This window comes from Sebastes umbrosus, chromosome 15, assembly GCF_015220745.1.
Source record: "Sebastes umbrosus isolate fSebUmb1 chromosome 15, fSebUmb1.pri, whole genome shotgun sequence".
Lineage (NCBI taxonomy): Eukaryota > Metazoa > Chordata > Actinopteri > Perciformes > Sebastidae > Sebastes > Sebastes umbrosus.
Window position 1 is genome coordinate 23,239,282 of NC_051283.1, and position 18,939 is coordinate 23,258,220.

The 18,939-nt window shown below is 42.1% G+C and overlaps 1 protein-coding gene across 3 annotated transcripts in view; it reads left to right on the forward strand.

The window, feature by feature from the left end:
• The window catches only part of rbms3 (RNA binding motif, single stranded interacting protein), a 341,188-nt gene that overhangs the window by 54,529 nt on the left and 267,720 nt on the right, over positions 1 to 18,939 (forward strand). The gene's annotated exons all lie outside the window — the stretch shown is intronic.

Below are 18,939 nucleotides of genomic sequence, written 5' to 3' on the forward strand. Positions count from 1 at the left end.
CTAATGTTCATCCCATTCAGCTCTTCTACTCCTCAACTCTACTTCTGTTTGCTTGATACCTCCTGGTTCTATCAACACATAATGTGCCCCAGCTGCTGTGGAGGTCCGGACTCTGTTTTTCTAAAGAAACCTCCTGAAATACAGAGGATACTGGAAATGATCATCCCTCATTATCCATGCCTTTTGAATTTGCCCGTGATCATTGATTTCTCTGCAATTTTCTGTGATAAAAATAAACGGCTGCCCTTTTCCTTGTCCTCTCCCCTGACCCGGCCCCCTTTCACTATCATCGTCTTAAATGATTCATGATGTTTACGCTGCTCTCTCCGTTGCTCAAGCGCTTCCTCGTGTGGTGTGGTAGAGGTCATGGATTCCTCCATTTATGCAGGGAAGATTAGATGGATGTCTTGGGTTTCCTCGCGTTGTGACCTTAGCCTTTAACCGAGTGCCTAACGCAGTCCCGCTCACTTTGACCTTTGCCCTTCAGAGGCGCGGGGGTAGCTCCATACTGTGAGGGCCAGCTCATGTTGCCAACTTGTGAGGTTCTGCGCTTCTGACGAATGGCCTTTTAGTAGACATATTTGGTACTTACCATAGCAGTGCTTCTATGGTGCAAGTTAATGCGCTCTCTGGCTTCGCTGTGTTGAAGGGGTTTGGCCACACAAGGTCAAATTCCACAGCAAAAAGCACACACTGCATTTTTGGATGCAGTGTCTGACGTGCGTCTGAACTCCCTTGTCAAATAGCTGCTGCTGACCTGTCAAACAGTCATTCCCAAAACCAGAATTTAGTCTGTTTACACATACTGTCACAAATACCACACTGTGTGATGGCCCAAAAGTTACTTTTGTCATGTCTAAATGCATGCTGTAGGGGTGGGAAAAGAAATCGATTCACCTATGTATCGCAACTCTTTCTTTTTACGATTTTGAAATAGATTTTTTAATGCCAGAATCTATATATTTGCTTCATTTGAGTCAACGCGGAGATAGAAGGAAGATACCGCTTTTATTGTTGTAGTCCGAGTAACATGACGTCATATCCGTTCCGTATACGTCAACCAAAACAAAACGCTGCAAACCACAGCGAGCCGAAATTAGAAAATAGAAAACGGCGGAGGGTCTGCGTGGATACGAGCTGTACCTTCACATTTTAAATCCAAAGTGGTAAACACTACACATACAGTAAAGTATGGAAACACTTTGGGTTTCACACATTGCCAGGAAAAGCAGAGCTAGACATCAAGCCAGCCGCCACTTGCATCTCTGTGGTCAAATTGGCCGACGTTACATATACTGTAGAGCACCCATATACTGACATTTATGTTAAATGCATTCAAACGGCCCCGATGGAGCTGACCATGGATGTTTAAAGAGCTCAGAGATAGCCACAAAGTTAGTTGGAAGTATACACGTCATTACATCCGGTTTTCAAAAAAAGGTGTTAACAAAGGGAACTGTATATACAAAATACATATATGGATATAAGATTGATTGGATTAGCCAGACATATAAATCATTACATGTCCCTTATAAATTAAAAAGAAAATACCACTAAATTGTGAGGGAAATGTCTTTATTCTTTAATTTTTGGGGAGCTGGAAAATAATAATAATTCCTGACAATTAATTTGCCTTCAGGACATCTCTGACTACATACATGCTGAAAATCAAACATTTTTACTCTATTACTTTAGATATTTTCCAAATTAAAAGTCCCTAGAAGAAGTGATTTTTCTAATGGTCTCGTGTTAAAAAAGTGAACAAAAATCGCAATAAATCGTAATATCATATCGCAATACTTGTGGAATCGTAATACTTTAAAATTGCAATACATATCAAATTGGCACCCAAGTATCATGATAGTATTAAATCAAGAGATAGATTAATCATCCCAGCCCTAGTATCCATATAACTTTTTACTATCTGTTTCTTTCTGGGTGTTTTTTGATGCCTCTGTGTGTCACGTCAGTTTCCTTTGACAGATTAATACATCGACAACAAAACAACTCTTGTTTTTGACTCTCACTTTAGGGGCTTCTTGTTTCTCCCCGACTTCTTCGCTTGACTTTGTTGTCTATATCACGTCACCTCTCTTAGCCTGTGGCTCCATTTCCATATCCGAGCTGTCAAAGGAAATCACTCTCATTTATGTGCCTGGGAGAGAGGATGTGCTAAAAGAGGTCTGAGCGTGCATTGTAGTCTGATTTGGATGATAAGGCGAGACGGAAAAACAAGGAAAATTCAAGAGTCAAAAGCCTTATTGCAATATTATTTGTTGCTCGCCGCACACAGGGGCGATACACGTGCACACAAACACACACACGGACGTCATCGCTGTATTCCCCGGCTATGTATGTGTACTAAGAGTAATTAAATTCCGTCTGGCAGCAGACTAGCCTGCTTCCTCACAGCTTGAGTAGCTATATAAAACAGGGTGTGGAGCATGTGGAAAGTGTGATCCTCCATCCGCAGTCGCCTACATGGCCTCTCTCAGCCCCAGAGGACTCCACGCTGCAGGAGGAGGATTTGTGTTGTGCAGTGCGGTGAAATGCATCTCGCACACTGAAAACTCTGACCACCAAACATAAACCAAAACCTCAAATGATAGTTTCATTAGACCCTGTGAACTTAAGGAAGACTCGCGGTGTAGATTCGGAAGCTATTACTGCTTTTCTGACGGAATTACAGAGATTGATGGCTCGGACGGACATAAATCATGAAGTTTCTGGGGCTGACTCAGTGTTCCTGGGTGTTTTCTGATTTATGGTTAGTTTGGCCATTTGCTGAACGTTGGCGAACACTCCGGTGTGCACCAAATCATTTGGCCCCTGAGAAATGACGACAGGAGTAAAAAGTGATGTTCATTAACGGACGCATTTTTCTTTTCCACGCCGTGCATGACATGATGTTCACTTTACATGATCTGCCAGCTGGATTATATTATAAGACATGTACTGTATGTCCAAATAGAGTTTGTCCAGTAATGAGCGGTGATAGGCATCAAATGATGCAAAGAGAATCAGTAGAAGACTTAACTTCTCTCTCAACATGTTTTACGTTTCAAATGCACCTTAAAGGGAGATTTGTCAATTATTTAATACTCTTATCAACATGAGAGTGGACAAATATGCTTGTTTTATGCAAAAATATGTATATATTTATTATTAGAAATAAATTAACAACCCAAAACAATGACAAATATTATCCAGAAACCCTCACAGGTACTGCATTTAACATAAAGAATATGCTCAAATAATAACATGGTAAACTGCAGCCCAACTGGAAACAACAGCTGTCAGTGTGTCAGTGTGCTGACTTGACTATGACTTGCCCCAAACTGCATGTGATTATCATAAAGTGGGCATGTCTGTAAAGGGGAGACTCGTGGGTACGCATGGAACCCATTTTCATTCACATATCTTGACGTCGGAGATCAAGGGACCCCTTTGAAAAATGCCATGCCAGTTTTTCCTCGCCAAGTTTGAAGCATTATTTAACCTCCTTCGCGACAAGCTAGTATGACATTATTCCTTAGGTTTTCTTGTTTCATATAGAGCCAGGATCTTCACTCTAACTTTAAAACTGAGCCAGCTACAACCTAAAAATCACAAGTTGCGCCAATGTGTTAAAGAAATTAGTGGCGTTAAAACGAATTTGCGTTAACGCGTTATTATCGTGTTAACTTTGACAGCCCTACATTTGTTTTTAATGTTTTATGTCTTTCCTTTTCACTCTTTTCTGTATTCCTCCTCTGTGAATTACTGGTCTGTGCTGCTTGATGGATCATACTAATTTTGTCATTAAGGCCGGGATTTGACTTTTCGTACTTCTTTTAAAAAAAAAATTCAAATTGTCATTTCAAACGGCTACCAATTCATTTTGCATCTGAGGCATCCGGACAACACAAAGTACCAAAATGAACTCCCACATGTGTGGTCTCTCTCTTTTAATGCCCGTGGGAGAACAGGTTCATTAAATATTCCAATAGTTAGCACTAAAAAATTCATATGTGCTAGTTCCAGTATGACATGGCTGTTACTAATGGATTCCTTATGTTTTTCTAGTTTCATATGATGCAAGTATCTTCACTCTAGCTTTAGAGCTCGCTACAACCTCTGAAAAATCGAATAGCAGCCTGACCCGACGGCGGCACGTCAGATTTTTATGAGGTTAATTAAAAATTGCAAGTTGCGTAAATGCGTTAAAGAAATTAGTGGCGTTAAAACAAATTTGCGTTAACATTCTTATCCAGTGTTATCCAGATGTTATACAGAGTGCTAAACTTTACAAACGTATCTTGATAAAGCTTGTCCTGGCCTTTGGCCACACCTGCCCCTGGTATGAATGCTGTGTAGAAACTGCAGTCTATACATTATCTTTGTGTGTCCCTTGACGTTTTGCCTCCCATTTATCCTCTCACGCCCTGTGATTTGTGTTTTGCCACTGTCGTGATTTGCTCAGCATCCTATCATTCGCTCTTCCAGAGGAACGTGTTCTTTTTGCGAGTGAGGCACGAGGCAGGAAGCCGCACTCTTGGTACAGAGGACTATCACCAACACCATGAGTAGCAAATATTCACTTTGCACTCTATCACCGCAGGGCAGGCTCATGAGTGCTTGCACTTCATTAACTTAATTAATTACTGGATGCACACAAGTTCAAGTGGCACAGCTACTTCCTCTCATTGGTGCTTTCAGGGCTTTTAACGGCATCTTCTATAACTGTTTAGTTGGATAGTGCCTGTGAAAAAAGGGACTAGGAGCCATCTGAGTTTCAACGTTGAGCAAATTATCAAATCTCTACCAGCACTTCTAAACGGCTGCGGAGGTTGACAGGAGGATTTCCCCCTCTTGCAGACCAATAGAGCATTCAAAAAAAGAAGGAAAAGCCGCATTATCTGACAGGTGGTGGTGCATTGGTGTCAGAGCACAGTCCTATCAAAACAGTGACAGTGTAGCTCTCTAGCTTTCTCAGGGGGCCAGGAGCCACTGTTCTGACATGTCCCTGTGTCAGCGGTCTAGAGGAGAGCTGGAATGTGCTCATGATTCTACATGCGTACCCCGTTCTGCTCCACTGGGATGCAGAGTGGCGGGATCAGCCTTTTTTTTTGGTTGGACAGCAGAGAAGAAGGGGGCAGCCCTGTAAACGCAAATGTCTGTCACTGAGTGAGTGATGAAGCTACGCCATTGGTCGGCCGAATTGGAGTTTTCCCATTGACCGTTACTCTTTCAGAATGGATAGTCACGACAATGTGTCCACTGGTGACGTCTTTGCCTCCGCGATCAATCATCTGATCCACTTCCTCAATACATATGCGGTTGCTACTCTTCGTGCAAACATCGACACAGAAAGCCTCATTTGAGAAATTTAGGGAGAGCTCTAAAATAATGCAATTTCTGGTGCCACTGTTTTTTTTTTTTTCTCTGGATAAATTTATATTTTCCTGTGATTTATCAAATGTGGTGTTTCATCCTATACTTGCATGCGACATTTAATATCCAGGAATTCACATTATAGACACTCTCACCGACTATCCCTGTAGCAATTTGGCCACAATTTAGCACGTTGACCTTACACTGTCCAGCCCTATACTAGGTTTCCATCTAGTCTTGTTTCACTGCAGTCTTTTCCTAACCTTGCACGGCAGCTGGATTCTCCGATGTCACGATAAAATGTCACCCGAAAATCCATCTTGTCAGGCGCCAAGTAATGTTTTTGTGTCCAGCTCGCCAGACAACGGACCAATCAGCGTCCTGTCTGGAGCTACTGTACTGCAGCTACGGACGTGGCTTAGGTGTGTGTGAGACCTGGTGAGACCATAGCGTGACACGATACGGAGAGGCGACTGTTCTAATCTAATGTTAGCGTAGATGTTGCAATAGCATCAGTTATATCGGAACTGGAGAGCAAAGTACGGCAATTTTTTTTGCCTTCAGTTAGTTTCGCTTTCGTTAGTTTGTTAGTTTGATGGTTCATCCAATCACCTGCCAAGTACTTTTTGAAAGTGTCTGTCATTTTCCAAACAGCTTCCAATGACGGCTTCTCAGATTGGTTCTGTGTAACAAACCATCTGACAGGGTCAGGTTAGTCCTTTCCGCACACAGTCTTTCATACTGAGTGAGATGGAGAGATAGTGGTGATACAGTTTGAGATATGACACATTGTGAAATCATCTTCCAAGCTCAAGGTGTTCATTGCCATGATATACTGTTTAAAGAGGCCAAATGAGCACACTTTTCTTTTGGCAATGAAGGCCATCAAAAGGAGTGTAAACACTTCACTTAAGTGGCTTGCTCTTCAAATTCAAGGAAATAAGAATTCATGCAATACCAATTTATTGCGTGGTTTAGTTTATTTGGTAAAAAAGCAAAACACTACAAAACATTGTATTCAAGAGTAAAAAGCTGGCCTTTTTGTGTCCTTCCCAAACATTTGAGTTCAGTGTGACTCAAGTGTTTTTTTCCCGTCTGGGCCTCACGGTCACTTACCCAGTTTTCACCCAAGGCTGAGGCTGAAGGGAGAAAGAAGGTGTTTACGTGTGTCCTCCAGAAATAGTTTTACATTGGGATCGCTGAGGACAAACTATTCGTAAAGCTTGATCCAACTCTAAACCACAGGAAAAATGTGGTCTCCTTTACTCAGCGGATAATTGTCTGCTCGTCTTTAGTGGAAATCAAAACAAAGCCCAAGGTTTAATAATGATCTGTGTTCATAACGGCTTCTCACAGCAGTACATCCTCAGCGTTTCAGCAAGTCATATTGCAGAGGGCGGCCTCGTACGCACAAAACTGTGTGCTCATCTCAGAACTATACAGTTTCCATCCGAGCGGAGAGAGAAGACTTTATTGAATTTAAAGAAAAATGATAACATCATGTGGAGACAGTGTGCAGAGAAAATAGACTTTTATCAAGAAGTGTTGTTATTGGAGGGCTGCAGTGTTCGCCGACTTGGTCGCAACTTGGTTTGTTTTCTCGTGCTCTTGTCTTAATTCTTCATTTCCAGCCTCCACGGGGATCTGACGGAGACAACAAAACAAAAAAGAGATTTCAAGCCTGAGAGGAGAAAAGAGTAACTGTGTAGAGGAGAATGGCGTCTTCTGTCCATGTTTTGACCCTGACCCTTTGGGGGGTTGTCGTTCATATGAGTAATGTGTGTCTGCATGACTTTTTGTCCCGCGTTTGTGTGTGTGGTTTCTTTTGCTTTGTGCTCAGCAGCCCTTCATCTGTTAAAAAAGGAGTACGACAGATCCTCATTATAGTATGCAAAAGATTTTATTCTTTTTGCGCCCATTTTTTATTTTCCATATAAGTCAACAACTCTTTCCTCTGTACCTGCACCACTGATGCACAGTGCGTTCCGTGATGCCTGACAGATGTGCACGTTTGAAGGTGGTATCAGGTTTCCTCGAGGTGGAAAGGGGGCACAGGCCTAGAAATAGCAGCAGTAGGCACGTCATCCCGAGAGGTGCTGCAGCAACCGGGGCCCATCTGGAGGGAACAGAAAGCCAAGGACACTGCAGAAGAAGAGGGGGAAAGAGAGGAAGATATCATGCACAGAGGGAGTCAGACTTAAACAATCTCTGAGAGACAGACAAGAGCCTGCCCTGGAAGACTCTACGTCACCTCAAAGCCACGCTTGTCTCCTCTCATCTTACTCCCCTTCTCCTCTTCCCGGCTTCTCACTTTGGGCCACTGGGATAGATGCGTCAATGACAGAAACACAGACAAACTTAAGTGCTGCCTCGTCCCGCCGCCAGCTACACTGTGTAGATACATGTGGTTTCTATGATGGTATCACCACTCATTTTATTGTCATTTTATATCTATATCAAGATGAAATATCATATAATTGTTACTATTTTTCAGCCTTGCCAGTGGCATGGCTCTAGGGATGACAATGTCACTCGGACTAGCACTTTGGTCCCAACTGAAATATCTCTGTCTCAACACGCAGTTAGTCCTGTTTTCACATCAGTGCATTTCAAAGCATTTCCTTACACATGTTGCCTCATCTCTGATATATTTATCTTGTTAAATAGCAGTATGACCAGTTAAATATCCTGGGCTGTTGGCTGACTTGTCGGTTAATCCTCTAGTAAGATGTTACTCTTTATTGTAGCTATTGTCAGTTTATAGACATTTATTGTAAATTGCAATATGAGTACATTTAGGTAAGAGAATCAATATTGTTAATTGTCCAAAACAAATTTCAGCTTTAAGTAGTTTGCACTTTAAAATAACAAGACTCGCTGACAAAGAGTAGTTTGCAAATCAATTGTTAAAAATTGTTATTTGTTTTGTCATAGATTTAATGTTAATTATAAAGATGTTCCGATACCAGTATCGGAAATGCATCTGATACTGCCCGAAATTCGGAATTGGGTTTCGGCGAGTACGCCAAAATGCGCCTATCTCATAAAAGGGTTTCTGCCAGCCTGTTGCAAGCCTCGCCGGGCTTGAGATGACTCCCCGCCAGGCCGAAGCATCTGGGCATTATATATTTTTAAGATGTTTTAAAATGCATTATACAAGTTAGAAGCTCCTTTAAGGAATAACTCAATGCGTAGGTTGTGTGCTTAACGTTAGCGAGTGTCTGTTTTTGCGGTCAAGAGAGAGCGACAGAGAGAGTGAAAAAAGCGTGTGTGTATGATGGAGTGAAAGTGAGATGACGTCAGCCGTGAGCGTAGCAGTGCAGTGTGTGTAAAGTTTTGGCTGTCGTCGGTGAATAAATGCTACAACTCCTCAAGACACAAGCCAAGTTCCTTTGTATTGTAGGATTTTTCCATACATGACTCAGCGCTTCAGCCCAGCACGTCAGGGATTTACATCTCCATTACAACGGAGCTACCTGCTTGGATGTGTGTTACCACGGCTGTGAATAGGAGCGGCTGTAAAACGGTGATAAACACATTTTATTACCTATATTGTTCACGATTGTTATCAGCTGTAACCGCCGTATGAGAGCAGTGCAGTGTGGCATCCGTGAGCTAGCCAGTGGGGCACGCACGGCCGGCCTAGTGATTTCAACAAAGCACAGAGAAGCTCTGATTACGACACACACAGAGGGAGAGTGACTTCATTCTCTGCTCAGGTAGACATAACTCCTCTATATCTTTACATTAGCAAACTGTTTTGTTGCTATATTAATGCTCTGGATATCAAATTTAGCACCTTTAAAAGTCATTACACAATAATGAAGTGTTAAAACAAATGTCAGGGTTTGTTATAGTTTTAGTGTTAATTAAGTTTTAGTGTTAATAAAGAGTGCCGTATATATGTTCTGCACTCAGCTTACTCTGACCATAAAGACCACCTCTCACTTAGTGATCATGTGTGGCTATTTCTGCATTGTGTAGGTGTTTGTTTTAATGGAACGGAGCTTCAAACAGCACTCGGGATTTAGTGCGCTGGACTCCGAGGCCTCAGGCAATCAGAGGCATCCATCATCCCCACAGTTTATAGAGTGATGGAAGGAGGGGGAGAGAGCTGGACAGAGAGAGAGAGAGAGGCAAAGGGAGACAGCGATAGAGCGAGGTGAACAGACAAAGTGACAGAGCCAGAGGAGTGGGTGTATCAAACGCATAGGCCTACATAAGAAGAGGACTAAAATGTCAGTGTGAAAGCATTTGTCTGGAGGTGTGATCCACTCAGACACAGCTCGGCTGCCCCAGTGGGTAAACAGCTGTAATCATAGTTCAGCAGCAGATACTAACAACCTGTCTCTATACTGCTGTTAACAGGTAGAAGTGCTGTGCATTACATCCTGAATTCCTGGGTTTCAAAACATGTATTTGGTGTTCTTAGTGTTTCAAAGTCAGTGGAAGGTTTTAACAGGTTTTTTTGCGCTCAGTGATGAATGAATGAAACTTAACCCTTGTGGCTCATCTTAAACAAGTTGCTCTGACGTCCTTAAAAAACTGCCATAAAATTATAAATTAATAGTATTTTCCACTTTTACTGAGTTAAATCTTTTAACCAACTTCAGCTGTACCAAATATTCACTCATTTTCAGAATTTTAACCCTTCAAATGTCAGTTTGTTTAGCAATGGCACTGTTTTTATGGGACCCACAAAAATGTAATGCTAGGGGGGATTTTTTTCTGCACAGTGTGGAAAATGTCAATGATTAGCAACAACATTGATTTTGATGCATTTCCATTTTTGTGCAGGGAACCAAAATAGCATGTATTTGCCCCGTAGGGCAAACACGAAAAAATGGCTCAGTCTGGTGGAAAATAGTAAAAACTACATTTTACAAGTCAGGGTTGTAGATTGAAAGCCTGCTGTAATGGTCGTTGGATAAAAAATTGTGGTTTTATTGGGGACGTTTTGGTCCTGAAGGATCTGTCTGTACTTTGGCTACACAGTTTATTATAGACTAGGAGCTGAGGTTGAACTTAAAAAAAAAAAACATTGCCAAAAAACACAGCAAAAAATGATTTAAAAATTATAAAATCCAAAAATGGGTTAAGTGCTGTAGTAAGTTACAATGAGGACGACACTCCATTTTCAAAATTACCTCTAGATGAACTAATTTAGAGCTGTGAATTATAACTATTTTAACTATGAACATATCTCTCAATATTTTTTTCAATTTAGGGTATAAACATTTTCACAATTTTGAGTTTTCCCAGAACCCAAGGTGACCACTTTAGAGGTCGTCACCAGTTCACACTTTTGGATCTGATCCAAAGCAGACCTGTGGAAAACCTACCTGACTCTGACCTGCGTGAATGTATTTTCCTGATCCAACAGGGTCCCAAGAATAGTCGAACATGGTCCAAAATAGACCCAAGGACAATTAGACCAACAGACCCACATATAACACTGTCAGCAGCGTTGTTTGCTACCAGTTACGAGCATCAGCGGCCAAAAACAGCAGCAATACATGTCATTTTCCCTGCACTTCACAGTTTACACTCTTTAGTTTCTTAAAAAAACAAAACAACGAAGACCGGCGGCAATATAACTGAATCATGACAATAGTTTGAATCCGGCCCAAAGCGGGTCCCAGGTCGGCTCTCGGTTATAGGACCTGTGAGGTTCCGTAAAGACTTGTTTTGTACGCCCGACAGTCCAAAACATAACGGTATTAAATTACAGTGGTGTAAAGCAAAGGAAATCATCACATTCTCACATCTGGGAAGATTGAACCAGCAAATATTTGGCATTGTTGCTTGACAAATGACTTAAACAATAAATCAATTATCAGAATGAATAATTTTCTGTCAATGGACTAATTCATAATGATGTTTGCTCACAAGCACCGTCGACTGCTTTGCAGCATTAGGCCTTCATCTCCCCCTAAAGTACCCCTGTGTAAATGTTTATGTCCTCTCTCCACTGAGGGGGTGGATGCTGCTTCTCCATGTTAGTCCAAGCATAGTGGGAGATCGAGGGAAGGTAGTGGGAAAGGGAGCACCGAGTGCTCTTTCTGTTTCCCCTGGTGTAGGTGTTACCAAAATCAGACCACTTCAATGAAGTGAGTTTGTCTGTTAGTCAGATCACCCCCCACGTCTTTCCACTTGCTTCCCATAGGATGTCAAGATGCAAATTGGAGGCTCTACATCCGCTTCACAGCAGCAGCCCCCAGGCTCACGGTTCACCAGAGCATAAACATGTGTCAGGCCAAGGAAAATATTTGGAGAGAGGGATAACAGACACAGAAAGTTGTGAGGTTTACGTAGAGCTCCAAGTGTGGAGGGGTCATATTATCGTTCGTCAATTCTCAGAGGTCAAAGACTCGCTCAGTAAATATCTCTCTTTCTGTCCTCTGTTTTTGTCCCTCTGCGTGCCCCCTCTGCATCTCCTCATCACATCCCGTTCCCTTCTTTCCACACCTCAAAAGACTCTATCGCGCACTATGCAGTATGAAAACAGGTCTCTCAAAGTAGTAAACACGGCCTCTTTGAGCTGGAATACATAAACAGAATATTGTGCCACCTAATACCTTGAAATAAAAGTGCGTGACTTGAGGATGGCGCATTGTGTATCCTGCTCATCCCTCGAGACTACAGCAAACAGGTAGGGTCACCACAGTTCGTATGGGGACTCCAGTCAATAGAGATTTCACAGTCACACTGAGGTCAGTGCAGAAATCTTAACAGTATACACCACGCTCCAAACTTAGCACTGCTGACCCCAAGTACAGTTCTGTACCGCTTGTATGAGTGGCTGTCAGCCATCTCGGGTATAATGTCACCCTCTGACCCAGTTGCCTTGGTTACCACCTACTCCGGGTCCCTCCAGACTCTCATCTTAGATCGCAGAAGTGTTTTCTCAGAGCGTTGTTAGAAGAAGTGGAGAGGAAAAGAGGGAGACGGCGAGCAAAGTAGAGACGGAGTGTGTGGTGTTGGCCTTGCCGGCCCTCTCCGCCCTGCTGCTAGTGAGCGTGGAGACACCGGGGGTAGCCTCAATATCGCTCATTCCTTCCCCTTTTTTTCAACTGAGCAGCCTGAAACCTGTCAGACTTCCCACGCGCCAAAATCCTGCCACTGCGTTGCCTTGGTTACGCTTGAACTTGGCCCTCGAGCATTGGAGAAAGGATGAGGGTGGGTGAACAGAGGTGCCATTTGGGATTGTAGGTGGAACTGTCGGCGACCCGCGGAGCCCGTCGTACCTCCGTCTGCTGCCAGGAGTGACAGTCGAAACCTGTGCGTTTGGCGGCGGGAAGTCGACTTGTGTGAGAGGATGAGGATTGGCAAAGGAGAGCGGCTGGTACAGAGGAGGCCATTTCACGCAACACGGCTTCCAGGAAGTCAGTCATCAGAGATGCCAAAGGAAAGCTGCATCTCTTTCATAGCCGGCCAAACGGAGCAACCAGGCGTGGAGGGCCCTCCAGAAGACAATATCCCCTAACTAATGCCATCTGGGATGACTTTCCTGGTCCTCTCACCCTTAAACCGTTCATTTCAACCTTCATTTCAAAAATGCTCTGGGGCTCGGTTATTTAGTCGTTTGTTGTCATGTTTTAGGGACTTCATTTTTGTTCATTTGATGGGTTTTTGGGAGACACTTTTACGCCAATGCGCGTTATTCTTCATATGCTTCGTGTGAAATGGGAATATGGAGATGACAGGAGATAAAATAGGGTCTTTTTTTGGCAGCACTTCAGTCTCTTCGAAGAAAAAGGGGATGGGCCAAGATAAAGTACAGTTAGGCCAACAGGAAACCAGGACATTTAGATTTGGATCTATGTTGTGGGAAATCACAGTACCCATGGATCCAACAACAGCTGTGGGGCACAATGCCTTCGGGATGATCAGATAATCACAGTACGGTGTTATTAAATGCATAGATGAAGGAGAAAAAGCACAGACACAAGACTGTTTTTTCCATAATGATTAGAATTACACCTTTAGATAAAGGTTACTGTAAAATAATAATAATAAAATTAGATAAGTTGTCAGGAAAAAAATAACATACGTATAACAAAAGACAATCTGTTGCCTCGGGGCGTTTGATTCATCCTGCAAGAAAAGTCAATATACCGAGCTGAAACCATAAAACTGTAGAATTTCACAGGGAGCCATGAAGACGTATTCCTGTTCAACTTTCTGTAATACAAAAGCAATCTGATGTCTCGGCAATAGGCCACAGTTTGCTTCATCAACACCACCACCGCAGTGTTTTTGTTCTATTGTGTTATAGATTTCATGGCGGAAATATTTCCTGGAAAGCAAAGAATTGTTCAGTATGACCATATTATTCCTCAGGGAGGAACCTCATGGGGAGGTTTCATCATAGTTATGGGGTCACACAGTGTTCACAGAGAAATGACTCCTGTGAAGGAGGGAGCAGTGTTTTTTTTTGCAGTTCAGAAATCATAAAATAGGCCAGTTTAACTTTGTTTACTTCATCTCCAAGGACTTGACACCACCATTAACACCGAGACCAGGCTGGATTTAATTTACTACGATACATGCAGTCCATCTGGCAAGTTATTCATATTATTCAATACGCATTCATTTTCGGAATTAAAAAAAATCCAGCTACGGGGGAAAGAAAAATCAACCTTTAGCTCATTGAATTGAATTGACCCACGGTTTGATACCTTCTAGTGCTGCACATTATATAAAGAAATCATTTCCATACGAGGAGCAGCACGCACAAGAGTTCTGTAATTCACAAAGGTCCATCCCCTGACACCCTTTAACCACGCAGTGTCATCGGGGGAGAGCGTGGAGAGGGAAGGAAATCACTTAACCGGTGACAAATGGACTCAGGAGAGGTGCTATGCTCTGGTTCATCTCAGCGTATTAATGGAGCCACATCCTCCACTCACTTTTTCATAGCTGAAGGTGAAGCATTATACCGCCTCGACGTGCATGTTTAGTAATATACGGTGCTGATAACGTCCTGGCTTCGCTGAAGTAGTTGCATTTTTCTTCTCCGTTAAGCCAAATGAATATCTTGTATCAAGAAAATAATGCCTCTATTTGTGGCGTGTATTATGATCTAAGGTTAACATGCTGGAACAGATATTAATATGTGAACCGGCTGTGGAGCAGTTGTTTTTTAAAGGTTTCAGGATACATTAATAGAGAGTGACTGATTGCTCCTTGAGCCTGGATATCTTTTTTTTTTGGGAATGCATTATCAAAATAAACATGTTCTACAAAGCTTCTTTTTTGATTTAAAGAAAGAAATCAAATCTCTCAAACATTATCCCCACTGTAGTTATCTAACTGGCTTTAGATCAGAGGTTATCATACTGTGAGATACTGCGGGAGGTGAAGGAGACAGATGCACGCCGGTGTGTTCTTTCTCTTGAGTCATAACTCAAATCGGTTAAATCAAAATTGAATAAACATTATGCACATGTTTTTGGTTTCAGTGTTACTTGCATTCATAAGTCCTCTTTGAAATCATATAGATAAGATGTCCTTATAACTCCAGAACTTACCTGAGAATCATCACGTTTTTAAGCTTTCTTCAGTATCAAAGTAATTCAGTGATAGCTTTCCGTACATCCATGGGTACATTACAAACAGGAGCTGCTAATAGCCAATTTGGCCAATTTGCCAAAATGTTAAATATCGGTGACTTCTAGGGCTGACCAAAGAAATACTGAGTCGACACTCGTATGATTTTCACGACACACGTCGACGATAAGTTGATTTAATCGACAGATAAGTAAAACTGAGTTTAAATCTTTGGGTTTACCAGAGATATGCTCGTAAGTTTCTTGGAAATAAGTCATCCAGCATGAAAAAAGCATAAAAAAATGACTGATCAACTAAAGAAATCTTAGTCGACTCAGACCAAAACGACCGATTAGTTGACTAAGAGGGGGCAGCCCTAACTACTTCCATCATTGATTTCGGACGCAGCACTCTTTTTTTTTTTTCCGGAGCTTATGATTGAAGTAGCTAACAAGTAAACCATCTCGCTTCCTTCTCCTCTCTGTTGAGAGTTGCACATGCACAGTACCGATCGTGCAAGATGTACGGATCAGGTAGAGAGTAACATGTGTTGTTGTTCCTGTGTAGCTGATAAATGATATGATAAGGTGACATCAGATTGGTGCATAGACTTGCATACTTGCCGATACCCGATCCAGCATTTTATGCTGTGTCGGAGGCATTTAGGATACTGGTATTGGTATCGGAACAACTCTAAATCAATGTAAGACAAAGGATAGACTGACCAAAATCTGTTAATAATAACTTTTTCCATGTTGCACTATCAATGTTTTTTGGACGGTATTACATCTCAGAATGTCCCATCCAAAAGGTTTTTTGGACTTCAAAATGTCTCCACTTTCCAAAGATGTTCTCTCTGCTAAAATGTAGAACACATGTCGCTCCTCACAAGGGTAGACATACAAGAACACACACACACAAAGGATATGATTTGCCCTTGTTAAAAAAAAAAATAACAATGAAAACAATGTTTTTCTTCCTCATCATCCCCCTTGGTAAATTTTGAGCAACTGGACCGCAGCACACACCAGACCAGCACATACACACATCTGTTTTGCCTGCATGTAAAACATTCCCCCTCGGAGGAGGAAAAGCCTTGTGTAACCAGATCCGATTGGCCCTTATATAAAATGGAGAAATATGGGCAGAGTGTAGCTCTCTGACGAGCCGCTGAAAGTCTGTGACATGAATCTGAGTCCGGGGACCAATCGTGCATTCCAGTGGAGGAATGTGGAGACCCTTTGGATCTCAGCCTCGTGTTAAAACACGGCTCGGCCCCTGTGATATGAAGGGAGGATATCTTGTCACTCATGAAGCATAGCAACCCAGCCTTAACACGTTTTCATCAGTGGCTCCGTTATCTCATATAACTTATAAGCATGAAACGTATTTAAAATGTATCTCTCCCTTGAGATCTTTAACAAAACACCTGGGCATAGATGCGTTAGTTCTAAACGCCTCCTCTTTGGCTGAATAATCCTCATTTATAAGGCCAGTGGAGGTTGTTCCATGGCCCGGGGGCACGCACTTAAACTCTGTGAACTGGTGAATACTTGCGTTAAAGCAGCGGCTGTGGCCGTGCAGCTTAATGTACCATATTCATGGCTGTTCCTTCCCTCCTGGCTTTTACAGTGGCTGTACAATAGTGCGAGAATAATGTCTCTATAGCACTCAATAACTTGCATCAGTGAGGCATAGCTCTAAATGCTGATGTGTTGTTAGTACAATATATTCTGCCCACACACAGTTCTCAAATGTTGACCCGATGACTAAATTTGTCATTTAAGGCCTGGGAGAAAATAACAACTCAGTGTGTCTGATGTATCTGACAAAAGCAGGAAAAATAAACTTTTTTCTTGCAACTGAAGTTTCCATTTTTTGAGGCTGGTGATTCAAAATCAGTGCTTCACATATTTGTCTATTTTGTCCCAGTATACCTACGGTTTTATTACACCAGTGGGCCTCTTTCATGCTCCTCTATGCACTCTCTGCAGCACTGTATAAATGCATTTATCCTGCTTTGGGGGAAACGGCCTCCTCCTGTTTCATATTAACATGAACCCTAAACCTGTCGTTATATATTGTATGTATTACTGAACTTTGGCTTACGTTTTCCCCCTCCGGTCCTTTCGTGATGAAGAAAATACGAGACTGGCAAGCTTTCTGAGCACAGCTGTGAGTCTATATATTGCAGCCAGCGCTCCCCTCTCTGTATCCCCTGTGTGGGATGGCCTCTGACCTCACTGGAAATCCAACAGGGGCTAAAGGGGACTATTAATGCTCACTAGTGATGTACAGCTGCGCTTCATCGAGGCGGTTTGTCTTTGCTCTGTGCACCATATGCAAATGTAAATCAGATCACGGCAAAATGGTCTTTAGATTGCATCATATTTCATGTTTTTATCCAAAGGAGTGTAATCTGAATCAGGAAGATCAGAACAGCATACATAATCTAAATACTTAAGTATTTATTGTTAGTTAAAGATAATTATTTTCATATATTTTTTTTAAGATCTTTGTTTAATACTCTAATTGTGTTAAACACCAGTAACTAAGGGTGATTTTATTGAATAACTTGTAATTGTTTTGTCTGCAGTATGTTTTTTCTTGATGTTTAGCCAAATTCAACATCAAATGAGTTCTTCTTTTTGCTGTCGTGAGGTCAGCATCTTGTTTTCTAGAGCGCACAGTGGGCAACCTCTGGGCCTGAAAAGTGAAGCCAATGCAGAAGTGCCCTAAACCTGCATTCTTTCTAATAGCCAGCAGGGGGCTGATTGTATAGAAGTCTATGAGAAAATGAGCCTACTTCTCACTTAATTTATTACCTCAGTAAACATTGTAAACATGAGTTTATGGTCTCAATCGCTAGTTTCAAGTTTTCTTCAATACAGCATGATGTTCATTTAGTAAATTATGGTCCCATTTAGAGTCAAATAGACCATAAAGCAGGGGATGCTTTAGAGCGGGGCTAACTTGTGATTGACAGGTCGCTACCATGGCGTTGTCCAGTCTGGGAGTTTTGGTTTTCATCTTAAAACTTTAACCCTTTCACAGTGTGCTCAGTTCATGAAATTTAATTGTAACATTTTGGTCACCAAAAAATGTCTTATTCAGCGTTCGGTTGTGCTTAGCTCTACCCTCTCGTGTCACTTCTGGTTGCAAAAACCAAGATGGGGACGGCCAGAATGCCGAACTCGAGGCTTCAAAACGGCAGTCCACAAACCAATGGGTGACGTTATGGTGCCTATGTCCACTTCTTATATACAGTATATGTGAGCGCTTCATGTATATGCATCTGTGTATACGCAGACCACTGATTCTAATATGAATAGAAGCGTATGTGGGTGTCAACTCTCAGGGTGAAAGTCTGCTGCTGTCTGCATCTTTATTGAAGTATGAACAAAGCTTAAAAAACATCCGTGTTCAGTTTTGTGACAATGCTTATGATGTAAGAGAATCAACCGATAAAACACCACTTTATCCTTCAGTTGTCTGATAAATCATTTTTTTGAGATACTTGGTTTTCTTTGGACAGCAGTGTACTTCTCTGTGATTGACAAACACAAACAGCCTATTGTCGTAATACCTGCTGTTTGGAGACTTAATACAGGTTTAAACAAACTCTAAATGGCACTGCTAACCGGAGTTTGCAAATACTATAGTATTTGCCCTGTTCTTGTTAAAATGCCACGGATCAGCATTTGTGTGTCCTGTATTTTTTTCTGTGCTCCAGTGGCCATGACAGCCCAGGTAACCCATCTCAGAGCTCCATAAGCCAGCCTGTCAGCAGATTCAGCCCTGTGTTTCCTGGACCCTGTTGATACCCAATACATACAGTGGGAGAACCCATTGCCAGCCTGTAATCCAAGCATCTTATCAAACCAATCAGCACTTTTCTAGCAAGAACACATCTCGACCGTGACAGAGGGGGTTTCACAACATCTGGCGCTCGGAGAGAGAGAGGAAGGGAGGGAGAAAATGAGTGAAAAGAAAGTGTGAGAACAATCTTGATGC